Genomic DNA, 18,398 nt, shown 5'->3' on the forward strand with positions numbered 1-18,398 from the left:
TCTGGTTCTTGTTGATTTACATCACCTGCAAACAAACATAAGACTTTGTTATTACAAAGTATATCATTTAGTGACAAAAAGTTGTGTTAACCCGTACATTTGATAATTGTTGTTGATTAGTTCTCATCTATTCCATAATTTCCGCAAGAAAAAAAGCTAAATTTTGGATTGAAGTTTATACTTTATTTAATACAAAAAAAAGAAGAAGTAATAATAAAGTTTTAACCTTTTGATCTAAAAAGATTAAATGAAAATTTGAAAATGATCAGGTACATTAATGCTGTAAAAGTGAATGGACGGTAGAGTTTTATGATTGTTGTTTTTAGTTATATTATATCACTGCAAAATATGGAAAATAAAATAAATTTAAATACAAACATACATACATACATACATATTGTAGTACCCGATTTTCGTCCGGCTAAAATACAAAAAAATACAAAAATGAGAAAAAACACAAAAATGCAAAAAAACACATTTGTTGTACCTATAAGCCCATAAATATTCTCTTTCTTGGATTCTTAAGCCCACAAATACTCATATCTTAGCCCAATTCATACCAACCTATGTTCAACATTTGTTGGCCCATTTCATGAAGAGCTAATTTGCTTGTGTCCACTACCATCTTGACCAATGTCTTGATTATCATTTGAAAGCCCACCACATGATTTGTCAAACCCATTACTATTTCCACCTATACATATATACACATATATGTATATCTCTCTTGACATCATTCCATGCATCACCATCATTTTAGTGCAAATTGATGTGCAACTCCACTTAAATTCAATGGTGGTGACTCCATTTACATTCAATGGTGGTGAATCCATCATTTTAGTGCAAATTCAATGGTGGTGACTCCATTTACATTCAATGGTGGTGAATCCACTTACTTAGTGCAAATTGGTTATTCAATGGTGGTGACTCCACTTAGGTTGCCATGGTTGGTCATTCAATGGATGGGTAGCTCCTAATTTCCTATAAATAGAGAGCTAAAGGAGGAGAGCAAGATAGAGAGCTAGGGGAGAGAGCTAAGGGAGGAGAGCAAGATAGAGAGCTAGGGGAGAGAGCTAAGGGAAGAGAGCAAAATAAGAGAGCTAGGGGGGAAGAAAAAGAAAAAGAGAGAAAGAAAAGGGGAGAAACTTCTTGCTATCAAGTTCATCAATCATCAAGCTTTCCTGTTATTTTTTTTGCTACAACAATCTTCTCCAATGCGAGCCTCTACAATCAAGGACTTCAAATTGCAGGATTTTCAAGACCCTAATCTGTCCGAGATTAGCAGACTGCTTTAAACTTTGAATTTTGCTCTGAAATTTTGATATAGTGTTTATTGAGGTGTTGTGACATTGTATATAAAATTTCGTTGCATTTCGACCTCATTTGATAGGTGAAATCAGAGTTGAAAAATATGTGCGCAGTGTGTGGTTTGAAAATCTGTTTTGTGCAAATCTTGATTCTTTGATATGTTGTCATTTCAATTAAGGAAATCATAAGTTGATTTCATTTATCTGGATTATGGACCATATTTGATTTCATTTATGAATTTGCCATAAGTTGGCAATAATGGATTAAATTGGCAAATGACATTTTTTCCAAATAATCATTTACATCATAAGTTGGTATTTAAAATTAAACCTACCAAAAGTTGGTAGGGCATTTTATCATTTACATCATAAGTTGGTGTTCAAAATTAAACCTACCAAAAGTTGGTAGGGCATTTTATCATTTACATCATAAGTTGGTGTTCAAAATTAAACCTACCAAAAGTTGGTAGGGCATTTTATCATTTACATCATAAGTTGGTATTCAAAATTAAACCTACCAAAAGTTGGTAGGGTATTTTATCATTAACACCATAAGTTGGTGTTTAAAACTAAATCTATCAAAAGTTGGTAGTGTGTCTCCAAATAAAAACTATCATAAGTTTTTAGTAAAATTACAATTTTTTTTAATGCTATCATAAGTTGATAGTATTCTTACAAATCTTTTCCCAAAACTATCATAAGTTGATAGTGTTATTTCAAACCTATTTCCAAATAAAAACTATCATAAGTTGATAGTAATATTCCAAGCTTTTTTCAAACACTATCATAAGTTGATAAGTGTTATTTCAAACCCTTTTTCCAAAGCTATCATGAGTTGATAGTATTTTTCATACCAACCTTTTTCTCAAAATAATTATATCTTGCAAAGAGCAAGTTTCCATAAGATAGCCATTAGATTAATCCGGGTAACCGTTTTCAAACGGGAGTTGTGGGGTGCCTAACACCTTCCCCACACTCAATCGATCCCCGTACCCTTTTCTCTGGTTCGCAGGTTTTTACGGTGTCCAATTGCACCTTAAATCAATTGGTGGCGACTCTAAACATTTTTCATCCTTTCAAAGGTCGGACTGCGTCGTGACCCCGGTTGCGACAACTGGCGACTCTGCTGGGGACACCAGGTTTTTAAACCTAAGAGGGTCAAGCCCATATGATTAAACTGATTGGCTACGGTTACTTCTTTTTGTATGATTAATTGTTTGTTTCCTTTATATGGCAGATATGTTGATTTATTTTGTTGTGGTAAAGTATTTGTCATCTCATACATTTACACTCACTGTAGCCTACCAGCTGGGCTCTACCTTTAGTATTAGAGAGGGTTGACCACTATTCTCGTGAGATTCCGTCTCCGCATGGGTAGTGGAAGATATCCTCACCGGATCGACTTCCCTTAAAAGTTAAGGGAGGAGCTTTTGTCCCAATAGTTGGGATTTTAAAAGCAACATGATCTGGGGCCTCGCGGAATAGTTAGATAAACTTACCCAAGCACTTTATAAAACCCTAGATCCATGTCCGAAACCTCCAGAAATTTAGGTTACCCCATATAATGGCATTTTTATTTTTGTGTGATTTATTCATTTACCGTTGACGTTTTGTTTTACACATTTTTAATTGTAATTTCCATTACTGGTTTCTTCTCTCATGCATTCACGTAGGTATAGTCATTGCATTTTGTCAAACTAAATAAGTTCATAGTCATGCATGAAAAAAAAAAAAAAAAAAAAAGAGAAGAAAAAACACCAATTCACTCATGTCTTTGCCATCCTTATAGTACAATATTACAGTTGTGAATTGCTAAAACAATGAAAATGAACAACAAAAAAAAATACTGGGGCAGTTTTGAGAAAGTTGACTCTTAATTTTCTTGTTGATCGAGTTGGAATGGATCATTTTATATCTGATTATGAGGAGGTTCATGTTTTGGCTATCGATGACAACCTTGTTGATAGAATGGTCATTGAAAGGTTGCTCAAGATTACTTCCTGTAAAGTGATGGCGGTGGATAGTGGAATAAGAGTACTTCAGTTTCTGGGATTAGACGAGGAGAATAATTGTTCTGTTGGGTTTGATAGTTTGAAGGTGGATCTGATTATCACCAACTACTGTATACGAGTTGCTGAAGAAAATCAAGGGATCGTCTGCCTTGAGAGAGATTCCAGTGGTAATCATGTCATCTGAGAACGTAGTGACTCGATCAACAGATGCTTGAGAGAAGGAGCAAAGGATTTTATTGTAAAGCCAGTGAAGTTGTCAGATGTGAAGCGCTTGAAAGGTTACATGACCAGAGATGGAAACCAAGAGAGATGCATCAACAAATAAAAGAAAGCTTCCGGGGACTTGTGATCTATGTTCATCATCATCATCACCGTCACCGTCATCCTCCACTCTTAGCTCTCCGCCCCCATCGCTGTCAGTTTCTCCTTCATTACCACCATCACCATTAGAGTCATGTTCTCCACCTCCGTTGGAATCTCTTATTAGACAGCTTAGAAGGTCCTGCTGGGATTAAATCCTGATCGTCTGTTATGTACCCTGCCTCACTGTGCAAATATTCGTAATTTCTTGGAGAGTGTGAAAGTTTTTTTTTATTATTATTATTCTGTTTTATTTTTATTTAAGTTGAAAAAAAAGAGAAAAGAAAAAAGAGAAAGAAAAAAGTTTGTCCTCAAACGGGAAATGAACAGTTGAGTGTGACAGTTTTGTTTTTTATTATTATCTAGTTGAAAAAAAGAAGGAAGAAAAGAGTTGTCCTCAAGCGGGAAAATAACAGTGGAAGGTGACAGTCAAGTAAGTACTGATGTGACAGGCACCGCAAATGTCTTCGTATATGTAGAGCCATTTCCGTCTTCATCTCCATCTCAATTGCAAAAGTGTGTTTTCTCTCTGAGCTATCTCCATCTCCATCTCCATCTTCATCTCAATCATTCCTGACAAAAGTGTGTTCTCTCACAAAGATCAAGAGCTATGCCGAGACGCTCGCGCACCATCGCCTCAAGATTACAGTCCAGGCTTGCGTTGTTCAACAAAGCTGAAATTATTCCTGAATGTAGAATCGACGAAACGGTACAGCGAGAAGCACTCAACAAATGGGCGATGCGCTACTTGAGGGAGCATTCCTTGCTGTTTCTAGTAGACCCAGATCCAGAAAATGACTTACTGGTGTATCCTCAGATCGTTCGCTCCTTCTATCACACTCTCATCGAGCTACCACGAAGTGAGCAGACTAGGAATCAACTGGTTTATCAGGTCATTCTAGATGGTATAAAAGTTCAATTCACGACAGCAGATCTGTGTTGCTGCTTGGGATATCCACCAGTAGATGATAAGCCCACTGGATCTCGACAACCGATCTGTGCGTCAAAGCAGAAAATTGTTGATGATATGTGTGGAGGAAAAAAGAATAGGCACAGCAACGCTACACGCCGTGCTTACTTGCCTTCAAAGATGTGGTTGCTGGATGATGCTGTCAGGAAAAATCTGTGCCCTATTAGCCATGAGCAAGAACGACGAGGAAAATTCTTGTCAGTCTTATACTCTATGTATAAAGGGCAGTGGTTTGATATTGGGAAGATCTATCTGGCCATTATCTTCAAAGCCAAGGATTTTGTCGAGACGAAGCCAACAAAGGCGGGGAAGTTATTTTTCCCACGGCTTATCACAAGGTTGCTTTTGTTCAAAAGCATTCGACCTCCTCGGCCTCAAGCATCTTTGGGATATCAGGTCACCATGCTAGAAAGAAGGACATGGCGTCAGAGCATCAACCATTTGAAAACAACTTCTGCTGGAAAGAAGCAGACCCAAGAAGGTCCCTCAGCATCACCACCTGGTGATTCCTCATCAGTAATTGCAGCATCTCCACAATCAGATCGCATGCATGCAGCGATAGCCCGACTAGAGATGGGGCTACAAACACTAGAAGATGGACAACACAGGCTGGAGCACATGTTGGTAGCAGTCATGGATATGATACGGAAGTGAAAACATAGCAATCCAACAGTCAGAAATTTTGGGGAGTTATGTGAGCAGTTTGAGGAATTCCATGTTGCTATTATGGGGAATGATCAAAACTTTGCTGTTAAGCCTTGCCATGTCCTTCAGGTTTTAAGCTCAACAACTGGACCAGTTTTGAATTGCCAGTCTCTATCAACAGCCTTCAAGAGTAATATCCATGTGCACTATGATATGTGACCCAGCTCATGGCCACTGATTGGGTTTTTGTAATGAGCATGTCTTTACTTTATCTTTTGATGAATTCGCATAGTAAGGCCTTTGCATGTTCTCATGTTTCTGATGATTCTGATATGCTTATCATACACAAAAATCGTTGCTCATAATTCTCACATCTATTCATTTCATTTCATCCATCACCTCCAAAATTCCAAATCTCACATATTCCATTTTAACAGGATTGAAATTGAGGATAATGAAAAAGATGAATCGACTGAACCAGATTTTGGGGCACCCATTAACAATGTTGAATCTGACCCTGACATTAAGGACGAATTTGAGACATCGCCAGAAATGTTGAGACAAGTTAACCAAGAAGAGAGGATAATTCAGCCACACAAAGAAATAATTGAGGTTGTTAACTTGGAACTGAAGATCAGAAAAAGGAGGTTAGGATTGGTGCAGCTTTTGAAGGAGAAGATAGAAAAAATTGATAGGTCTCCTACATGAATACCAAGACTTCCTTTGCTCTATATGGATATCGGACTTCTGTGCTTACATTCACTAGTGAATGAGTGGGTTCGAACTCGTTATGAACATCTAAATTTTATTGAGGAGAGAAGATTAGGGGCACTTTGTAGAGGACAACTGTATCAAAGACGAATGATAAGAGCACATCACAAGAGGGTGCGACCTCGTTGTTTCAGAGAAGGGGATTTAGTACTAAAGATGATTCACCCACCTCAAAAAGATCATCGTGGAAAATGGACTCTTACCTACGAGGGACCATATGTGGAGAAGAAAGCATTCTCTGGTGGAGCAGTAATTTTGACAAGGATGGATGGAGATGATTTGCCTCACCCAGTAAATATCGATGTTCTTAGGCAGTATTATGCTTAAAAAAAAAAAAAAAAAAATCCGCTAGAGTGAAAACCCGCAAGGGCGCTCTAGGCAAAAATTAGGGACAAAATAAGAAAAATCTCGCTAGAGTGAAAACCTGAAAGGGCGCTCTAGGCAAAAATAGGAAAAAAAAAAAAAAAAGAAGAATTCTGCTAAAGTGAAAAAAAACCCTTATGGGCATTTTAGTTTAGGCTGCAAGATGGTTGGATCACGAATCTGTTGAATTGATGAGTATTGCCTGAGTTGGCTGTTAACTTGTCTCACATTGACATAGGTGGGAGTGCAAAATTAATTTCGTAACTGAAGGGTTGGAGATCAGTTAATTGGACATGCACCCAAAACTGTGGTAGATTTTGGGGTGCTCTTGATACCATCAGATATTTTACCTTGCTAAGGTGTTAGTCTGTTACATAGAAGAAGAAGTTTGTTGGCAGAAATGGAAGGTTCAGAGATAGCCTCATACAAGTCAGTTTTGATTATTGTTAATTGGGTGCACACCAAAATTGGGGCAATTTTGGTACAATCTTTGAATTATCACATATTTCATCTTGAATAAATTCGGTTTGTCCTTCTTGCCTTTGACCTCCCTAATTTCTTGTACATATTTCATTCTAAAATATTTTATTACCACCCATCCTTTTCAATAAAAATTGTGAGGAAATTCATTTCTTCAATTTTGTGGTTTGTAGTCTCCTTTTACATATCTCAATTCAATTCTCATTTGATACTCCAAGAAACAAATTGTGAGGAAATTCATTTCTTCAATTTTGTTGCTTGTTGTCTCCTTTTCCACATCCCAATTCAATTCTCATTTCATACTCCAAAAATTTATCATTTGCTTTCAATAATTGACAAGCATGGCTGTACTTTTGAATTTATCACTGACAAAGTTTTGACAGGAAATATAATGAGTGCATCAGGACAATACTTTTGATAGGAAGTTGATGGATTTTGGCATCCTAAGCTGGAAAGGATCTGAGCGAAAAGCCTGAAGCTGAAGCAGGTGTTAGCAGGAAAGAGAAGCTCACATTCCTAAGCCGTGCAAAAAAAAAAAATATTAAAATTGAATAAAGAAATTCAGATAAATGGGTAGCTTTGAACTCAGATGCGTACGAACATGTAAATTTCAGGGAAAATCAATTGATTATGGGAATGCACATTGGAGAAGGAAAAGAGATAGCCCAAGAGCTAGAATCCAGAATGGAAAAAGGCCTTCACTAATCAGATTAGAGAAGATACATTGAAAGCTCAGTGAGTCAGAAGGTCAACCCTAACAGAGAAACAAATTTGGTTTAGCAATTCGTAATTGTGCGCTTGTTGGAGGATGGCAAAGCCTTGAGAAAACATGCATTCATTCATTCATGAGACATTCATAATTGAGCAAAATAGGTCAGTGCATGCATCATCGCTGCATAAATAAAAATTTTCCAGGCAAGCCGGGAATGACTATAATGATCCCAAGCATCTTTTTCTCAAAAAAAAAAAAAATCAAAAAATCTTTTCCAGCCAATTCGGGAATGGCTACAATGATCCCGAGCACCTTTTTCTCAAAAAATCAAAAAAATCTTTTCCAGCCAAGTCGGGAATGGCTACAATGATCCCGAGCACCTTTTTCACAATAAAAAAAAATCAAAAATAAAAAATTTTCAGCCAAGCCGGGAATGGCTACAGTGATCCCGAGCACCTTTTCACCAAAAAAAAAAAGTCAAAGATTAAAAAAAAAACATTGGCCAAGCCGGGAATGGCCTTGTGATCCCGTGCCCCTTTATTCTCTTGCACAAATATTTGGCCAAGCCGGGAATGGCCTTGTGATCCCGTGCCCCTTTATTTTCCTGCACCAATATTTGGCCAAGCCGGGAATGGCCTTGTGATCCCGTGCCCCTTTATTTTCCTGCACAAATATTTGGCCAAGCCGGGAATGGCCTTGTGATCCCGTGCCCTTTTATTTTCTTGCACAAATATTTGGCCAAGCCGGGAATGGCCTTGTGATCCCGTGCCCCTTTATTTTCCTGCACCAATATTTGGCCAAGCCGGGAATGGCCTTGTGATCCCGTGCCCCTTTATTTTCTTGCACAAATATTTGGCCAAGCCGGGAATGGCCATAGTGATCCCATGCATTTCAATTCTCGTACGAAACTCGGTTGACTATACCTTTGTATGTCTTTTATTTCATAAAAGACATACAAAGGGGGGCAGCTGTAGTACCCGATTTTCGTCCGGCTAAAATACAAAAAAATACAAAAATGAGAAAAAACACAAAAATGCAAAAAAACACATTTGTTGTACCTATAAGCCCATAAATATTCTCTTTCTTGGATTCTTAAGCCCACAAATACTCATATCTTAGCCCAATTCATACCAACCTATGTTCAACATTTGTTGGCCCATTTCATGAAGAGCTAATTTGCTTGTGTCCACTACCATCTTGACCAATGTCTTGATTATCATTTGAAAGCCCACCACATGATTTGTCAAACCCATTACTATTTCCACCTATACATATATACACATATATGTATATCTCTCTTGACATCATTCCATGCATCACCATCATTTTAGTGCAAATTGATGTGCAACTCCACTTAAATTCAATGGTGGTGACTCCATTTACATTCAATGGTGGTGAATCCATCATTTTAGTGCAAATTCAATGGTGGTGACTCCATTTACATTCAATGGTGGTGAATCCACTTACTTAGTGCAAATTGGTTATTCAATGGTGGTGACTCCACTTAGGTTGCCATGGTTGGTCATTCAATGGATGGGTAGCTCCTAATTTCCTATAAATAGAGAGCTAAAGGAGGAGAGCAAGATAGAGAGCTAGGGGAGAGAGCTAAGGGAGGAGAGCAAGATAGAGAGCTAGGGGAGAGAGCTAAGGGAAGAGAGCAAAATAAGAGAGCTAGGGGGGAAGAAAAAGAAAAAGAGAGAAAGAAAAGGGGAGAAACTTCTTGCTATCAAGTTCATCAATCATCAAGCTTTCCTGTTATTTTTTTTGCTACAACAATCTTCTCCAATGCGAGCCTCTACAATCAAGGACTTCAAATTGCAGGATTTTCAAGACCCTAATCTGTCCGAGATTAGCAGACTGCTTTAAACTTTGAATTTTGCTCTGAAATTTTGATATAGTGTTTATTGAGGTGTTGTGACATTGTATATAAAATTTCGTTGCATTTCGACCTCATTTGATAGGTGAAATCAGAGTTGAAAAATATGTGCGCAGTGTGTGGTTTGAAAATCTGTTTTGTGCAAATCTTGATTCTTTGATATGTTGTCATTTCAATTAAGGAAATCATAAGTTGATTTCATTTATCTGGATTATGGACCATATTTGATTTCATTTATGAATTTGCCATAAGTTGGCAATAATGGATTAAATTGGCAAATGACATTTTTTCCAAATAATCATTTACATCATAAGTTGGTATTTAAAATTAAACCTACCAAAAGTTGGTAGGGCATTTTATCATTTACATCATAAGTTGGTGTTCAAAATTAAACCTACCAAAAGTTGGTAGGGCATTTTATCATTTACATCATAAGTTGGTATTCAAAATTAAACCTACCAAAAGTTGGTAGGGTATTTTATCATTAACACCATAAGTTGGTGTTTAAAACTAAATCTATCAAAAGTTGGTAGTGTGTCTCCAAATAAAAACTATCATAAGTTTTTAGTAAAATTACAATTTTTTTTAATGCTATCATAAGTTGATAGTATTCTTACAAATCTTTTCCCAAAACTATCATAAGTTGATAGTGTTATTTCAAACCTATTTCCAAATAAAAACTATCATAAGTTGATAGTAATATTCCAAGCTTTTTTCAAACACTATCATAAGTTGATAAGTGTTATTTCAAACCCTTTTTCCAAAGCTATCATGAGTTGATAGTATTTTTCATACCAACCTTTTTCTCAAAATAATTATATCTTGCAAAGAGCAAGTTTCCATAAGATAGCCATTAGATTAATCCGGGTAACCGTTTTCAAACGGGAGTTGTGGGGTGCCTAACACCTTCCCCACACTCAATCGATCCCCGTACCCTTTTCTCTGGTTCGCAGGTTTTTACGGTGTCCAATTGCACCTTAAATCAATTGGTGGCGACTCTAAACATTTTTCATCCTTTCAAAGGTCGGACTGCGTCGTGACCCCGGTTGCGACACATATATATATATATATATATATATATATATATATATATATAAAGAGAAAGTGGGAATCCGACATGATATCTAATCCAACTCCATATCCATCCCAACCATTTTAAAGTTGCTCTTGTTCTCTTGTCAGGGCCAAGCCTAATCATTTTAGTGCTCAAAGCGACGCGGGAGTGGTGCCCTATTGGAAAAAAATAAAACATTCGTAAGTAAGACCATACTCACACAATTTTTATATCAAAAGTGACTAATAAGTTTATGTTGATGTTCTTGGTATATTTAAAAGAAATTTTATGTGTTATATGTATAGGGTTTGAAGGGTAGAAAAATGGTAAAGGTTTTGGACTACCTTAGCAACCCAAGTTCAAGTCCCACTACTAATATATATAATATATAAGCCAAAGATGGGTCTTGGGTTTTGGGGCTCTTGGGGTCTTTGATATGATCTCCTAACTTGTGTTTCTTTTTACAATAATTATTTTTTTTTCTTTAGTTTGATTTTGTCAATAACTGAAACACGTTGTTTTCCTTGATTCTCTCATTTATGGTGAACGTTTCCCTGATTTACTGGTTCCAACGTTATTATTTTTTTTTATAAATATCAAATTGAAAGCTCTGGTTTGATATATCGTTGAGAAAGAAAGACAGAAAAAAAACACAACAAAATTTGAACAGTGTTCTGAGTGTGCAAAGATCACTGATATAGAGAGAATTCTGAGCTTGTTTTATCCTGGGGATGACGTAACCGATTTACTGCTTGCACACAAGAGGCAGAGCCGCGAATCGTTTTAAAGAGAGCGACCTAGTTCTTGACTCAAGCCACCGGCTTCAATTCTTGTTCAATCTCTTTATTTTGCAAACTTTGAGGTAATATCTTTAACAGTTTATAGCAAAATCTAAATACAAAACATTAATAGAAAATTTGGTCTTGGCAATTTATAGGTAACAAAATATTTTTTTTGCTCTTTTAGCATGTCCAAAATCTTGTTTACGCATCTTCAAATTCAAATATCTAGAAAAAATTGAAAATAAAAAAGAAATTTTAATTAATCAATCAATGAGCAAACATCACATTGAGTGTTGTTAAGATTTTTTTGGGGTTTATTTTCACGTTATGATGATTTTGGATTCCTGAACTAATATAGGGTGTACAAATTATTTTAGAAAAAATGGTGTTCTTATGGCCCTGGGGCCCCATGCGGCAGCTTTGATTGCTTTGCCCTAAGGCCGCCACTGTCTCTTGTAAATCAATTTTGATAATGAAAGCAAAGAAGATCTTTCTTCTCTGTGTTCTCTTTTTTCCTTCTCTGTAAATCTTCTTCGCATCATTGTTAGGGTTAGATTTGAAACCAACTTATAAAAAAAAAATTTATTTGTTTCCTGGTATAGTGATTTGTATGTTGTTGGGCTGGCCAATAAATTTACCCAAAAAAAGACAACGAATTAAAGTTTTTGTTTCCACACAAAAATTGACAATAGAGTTGAGTTTTTAATTTGTAAAGTACAATAATTAAGTGATAGCACGGCAAGAGCTTCTAATTTTCCTTGAGTACATTGTTTGATATTTTTAGTTTGTTAATTGTTATTATTTTTTATCAAAAAGCTATTATTTTTATGGTTAATTAGCGATAGCTCACTCGAAACAAAATTTTATTCCAATAAGTCCACTCTAATTTTTTTCAACCTATAAAGTCATAATATTTATTTCATTAAGGAAAATTTATTTAAAATATCTTTTTTTATCAAAGCACTATCAATCCTTATTTTACTTCTAAATTTCAACAATCAAATAATTTTTCTGACGTCAATGTAATCGGACAGTCATAACTCACTTGTTTGAACTCCGATTGAGACGATTTTTATGGCGTTTGAAAAAAGACTTGAAGACCCAAGTAATTATTTCTAATAATTGTTTGAAGATTCAAACATTTTAAAGATTAATTTGAGGCTCAAAGTTTACGTATCTGAGCTGTGTTTCAGACAGGGGCGGAACCAGGAATTGATCATGGGATGGGCTGACGCATTTTGGTTTGTTCAGAAAATTTCTGCTGGGGTTCGGGGGGAGCGCCCCCGAAAATTTTTTTAGGGTATTTTATAACAATACAACTTATTAAAATGATATTATGGATAAAAATTCATCTCAATATTTGGTACCATAAAGTAACCCAATAGTTTAACATAAATACATATTGAAATTGATGAAAATTAATTAAAGACCATGTAAGATACAACTAGAACACGTAAGTATTGTTATGTATTATTGTTTAATATAAATAATAATAGAATGAAAGTTACTATTGTTATGTATCATTCATTACTATTAGGTAATAAAACATCATATTCTAAAGATACAAACATATATATATATATATATATATATAGTATTGGGGTGTGGGGGTTGGGGGGGACTACAGCCTAGTGTAGTCCCCCCCTCCCACCGCCCCTGGTTTCAGACAATTCTGTGTTCGATGTTAGTGTGTTTGAACAATCATAATTCACTCGTTTGACCTTTGATTGAGATGATATTTATAGCTTTCAAAAGATGACTCTAAGAGCAACATATTTGTATGTAATACAGATTTAGAGATTCGAACATTTTAAAGGCCAAATCGAGCCTCAAAGTTTGCGCATAAGAAATATGTTTTTGACATTAGTTTGTTAGGACAATCATAACTCACTCGTGTGAGCTCCGATTGAAATAACTTTTAAGGCGTTTGAAAGAAGATTCTAAGACCCACATAACTGTGTATAATATATTTTTGGAGATTTGAATGTTTTAGATTGCAAATCAAGGCTCAAAGTTCACACATCGGAGTTGTAAATCATGTAGACAAAATTCTACGCTTAATTTATCTACATTAATTTATCTGTTGTGATTTTGTTATGGTTATTATATATTAAAATTTATCTACACTATATTTATCTGCATTATATGTTGTGATTTTGTTATGGTTAGTATATACTGAAATTTAACCTACTAAATTTATATGTATTAGTTTATCTGCATTATCTATTGTGGTTTTATTATGATTATTATATATTGAAATTTATCTGCACTGAAGATAAATTTATTTGCATTGCATAAAAATTATATGCACTGTAGATAAATTATATGCACTACATATAAATTTATCTACATTAAATATATATGCGAGATTTTTTTCATCTCAAAATATATTTACAATGGATCTTGTTTCAAAGAGTTTTTCATACTGATTTAGAATGCATAATTTTTTTCAAATTCCATTGTGTATTTTGAAAGATATCACATAAATTACACCTTGGATCTACGTCAAGGATCTTGGCTTCTCCTTCAGCAAGAGAGGCCAATCTCCATCAGATATGAGAATCTCATCACTAGAACCAAGTATATGTCGCTGGAGCGCACCAGAAATGTCAATGATCGAAGATCCGTGACAAATGGATGAGATCTAGAGTCTAAGAAGACAAACCCTACAAAATCCTTATTCAATACGCAAACATAAAAGAAAAACATATCTAGGTAAAGAATGGGCAGATCTATACCATGGGAGGAGGAGTAGGATTTACCATCGATCTAGACTAAAATACAAAACCATTATCGGTCCGACTTTATGGGTCGGGTAATGGTTGTCAATCGACATTGTCGATTGGTTGAAGGGTCAAGTGATGGTTATACCCGACTTTTTTTTAATACATTACACTGTAAGCAATATCGATATTGATACGCTTGTTGCTGTAACTCAATAATGTAAGACAAATACTTGACTCAACAAAGAAAAAAAAACTCAAAAAGAAATTTTTTTTTAGAAAGAACATAGTGATTTGATTTCAATCTAGGACACATGCTGTACAGAGAGTGAGAGGTGTTTCGTGTTCGAGCTTGGGATTGAGTGTTGGCTTGAATCTTGCTTGAGCCTTGATTTCATGATTTTGGATTGGGCTAGTTTGGGTCCTTTGAGTTGGGTATGTTTCATATCATTGGACGTAGCCTAATTTGGGACTATATTTGTTAAGAAATTCTTTAATATTTAAGTTTGGCCCATAACCATATTATGAAAGTCGATTAGCCGATAATTATCTGTCAATCAATTTTTGAGTATTTTGAAAACCATCAACCGACCCATCTCTACATGGGTCGGATAAAATTATCGGCCCGATTGTATAGGTCTGTTGATTATCGATTGGCCGATAATGTGTTGGTTGCCCAATAATGATCGATAAAATCGACCCATGATAAACCCTAAGGAGGAGGAAGAGGTGGGGAGGAGGAGAGTCAGATCTCTCCTCCTCCATGACTCTCCTCCTCCCCTATTATTGTTGAAGATGAGAGGTGAGAGGTTTTGGTTTTTAGAGAGAGATTTTTTTAGAGAGGATATACCATATTGTAAGAAAAAACAGGTTTTGGTATGCCATAATGGGTGAAGACAACTCTTAAGAGAGAAGCAAAGAAAGCAAAGCAACATGGAGGGAAAGAAAATAAAACACTTACTTACTGACTTGTTGGAGAAAAAATTGAAAGGCAATGATTGCTATGTAATTTAATTAAATGGAAAAGGACATATAGATAATTTAATGAGATGTGTCCATATTAATAAATTTTTTTGTTATCTTTATTGGAACATGTCTTTTTATTTGTGTCCTCATTGGTAATTGCCCCTTATTTATAGGTTATTATGGGGCATTTGGTCCATTGAATGAGTGTTAGATGAGTGTGAAAATATGAAATAAAGAGCATGTATGAATAGGGATTGTAATTTGTCCCCGCCCAGATCCGACCTGCCCCGTCCCACCTGAGGTTTGTGTGAGGCGGGGCAAAAAATCTCAACCCGCTGCGGGGCGGGGCAAGTATGCCTCCCAACCCAACCCGCGCCGCTATAGATGTTCATATATATATAACATAATATAGAAAAATATTTATTTGTTTAAACATATTTTAATTTGATATTATAATTAAAATCAAAGTAACACCTAAACTCTATGTCCCTAAACATAATATTATCATACTCTTAATTAGATTGAATAAATATTGATAAAAACTTACCATAAACCCTAAGTTAAATATGACTCTTTAATCTCTATTCCTAAGTCAATTGAATTGATCTTGATAAAAACATAGGACCCTAAACCTTAAGTTAAATATGACCCTATACTCCTAAATCTTAATCTCCAAAACCCTAAAGGCTCTAAACCCTAAAGGCCTTAAACCCTAAACCCTAAACCTAAGCACTAAACCCTAAAGCCATAATATGACCCTATGCTCATAAATATTGATAAAATCTTAAGACCCTAGGATTTTATAAAATAAAGTATAAAATTAAACAATTTAAAACTATCGAAGTGTGTAATATAAAATTTAAAATCAATACCCATTAAGTAAAATTAAAATTATGTAATTGTGTTAAACATACAATAGGTTGGCAAGTGTAACATAAAAGTAGTTTTGGTCTGTTGGTTAGTCCAAATAAAGTATAAAATTAAACAATTTAAAACTATAGAAGTGTATAATATAAAATTTAAAATCAATACCCATTAAGTAAAGCTAAAATTATTTAGTTGTGTTAAAAATATAATAGGTGGTATGTAAAGATAATAATTTAATTAGTTGGCAAGTGTAACAAAAAAGTATTTGATTTGTTGGTTAGTCAATTACTCTACCACCTAGAAGTCTTAAGTTTTGTAATTTTCAAAGATGTTGAATAGGGGCAGGGTGGGGCAGGAACGGGGCTTAAAAGTCGTCCCGATAGGCGGGGCATCACCTGGAGGTGTGGGGTGGGGGCAGGGCGACCATGATCATCTTTTTAATATTACAATTTTCATATAATCTTTTTTTCTTTTTAAAAAATAAATTTGAGAATTTGAAAAAAATGATAAAAGTCTTCTTTGTTGGATCAAGACTAGTGTCTAGGTCAGTATTGTGTTTTTGATAATTGTGTATGATTATATGCAAATGTGTGTTATTATTGTTGACTTGAACATATTAGGAAACATGTTTTAATGGTTGTTTGCCAAACTTACATGTTGATTGTTTAATCTTAATTATGCATACATGCTTTGATTCATGATCATATATCATGTGTTAAATTCTTGTGCTTAAATGTTTTACATGTGCCAAGTTATTGACCTTATTGCTTAGAATTGCACTATTAGGGTTTGTGACTTTAGATGACCATATCTTAACCGACTCAAGTCCAAATGACTTGAAACTTGAACCATACACTCATATATGTCTAATGTTGAACCAAAATAATAATTGAATGAAATTAAGTGTATTAGAATCAGATTTATTCATGTGTTTGAAATCTGTCCAGAAATCAGTTTGCGCACACCTTATTTCAAATGACATATCTTACTCATATGAGTGACCATATGTGTGAATCTTGATCAAAAAATTTACATGGATATTATAAATGACTTAACTTTATTTATCATGTATAAATTAGAATTTTCTGGCTGGTATTGATTATGACTAACCTAAGTGTATATAATTAAGCTATTTTGAGCTTAGATGCAATTTGGGGAGTTCCATCACTTATTTCTTTGTAGGTTAAACCATTATGGCTAGGGTGTGCAAGAGTTCACAAAATTATCCACTAAGGGAGATTAACTTGTGTTGCTTGGAACCAGCTTTAGGGCTACTATTTATGACATGTTGAAGCTACATTTTTTCTGTGACATTGCATGGTTTTATTTGTGGTAGAGAGAAGGATTCAGCTGTGCCAACAATGGTTCACTTTGGACCATCCGAGTGTGACATTGTGCAATAGTGTGGGCTGCTTGAATGGGAGCTGAGTTGGCAGAATATGTGCAATTGTTTGAGCTCTAAAATGTCTTGAAGACACTCTAGAAGATGTCTCAAATATTGGAGAAAGTCTCAAAGGTGTTTTGAATTCAAGAGAAAAAGTTGAAGCCTAAAATACTTGGAGCAATGTTTGCTCCTTTTTATCAGAATTGGCATAAGGAATGTTTGGCATCTAGAGAGCAATGTCATGAGTTGGTTGTGAAGAATCTCTTGTGGAGACCAAACAAGACATACAACTATCAACATTTGGAGAAACCATACTGTATGGTCCTCATCTAAACGGCTAGCAAATCAATGGTCTTATTTTTATTGAGCTTGTGGATCTGATGGTTGAAGTTTGCTTTTTGATTTACAATGCAACGACATTTTGTTGAGATTCAAGGTCCAAACGGCTAAATTTTCTAAGGGTCTTGATTTGTTTGTAGTTTGATCTAATGTCTCAATTAGGAGATGCAATGAGCAATCAAGATCAGATTTTAGAAGCCATCCAATGGTGGAGATTAGAAGAGCATTGTGAATCAAAAGAGGGGTTCTCCCTCATTCAACATTTAAAGAAGCCATTGGCAACATTGAAAGATCCTTTGCTCTCAAGAATCCAAACCACATCAAGCTATTATTTTTTACGTTGTTTCTATCCGAAATCTCTACTAGGTTGCACCACCAATTTGCTTTTTCAAAGGGTGGAGTGCTACTTCAAAGACTTCACCCCTTGCTCTAAACTTTCTATTCCCCTTGTTCTAAACTTTCTATTGTAACCGTGAGGCATTTGTGTGATTTGAGTGTTCCTCACTCCCTTAAATTAGTAACTTACTGCTAACATTGAGTGAACCTTTCATATATATTGTGTTTATCACATTAGATTGTTTGGTGGTTAAACTTTTCATACAAGTCATTGGAAATGTTGCATTTTGTTAAGTGGCAAATTGTACGAACTAGCATTACACTACTTTAGTATCACATTTTTTCATTGCTTAAATTTGACTAGGTAACCACTTAGAGACCAAGTCTTATTACTTGTATTTTGGTATTTGGTGCATTAATTGAAAAGGGGTTCTTATTTGAAATTTGGAGA

This window comes from Tripterygium wilfordii, chromosome 17 (genome assembly GCF_013401445.1).
Source record: "Tripterygium wilfordii isolate XIE 37 chromosome 17, ASM1340144v1, whole genome shotgun sequence".
Lineage (NCBI taxonomy): Eukaryota > Viridiplantae > Streptophyta > Magnoliopsida > Celastrales > Celastraceae > Tripterygium > Tripterygium wilfordii.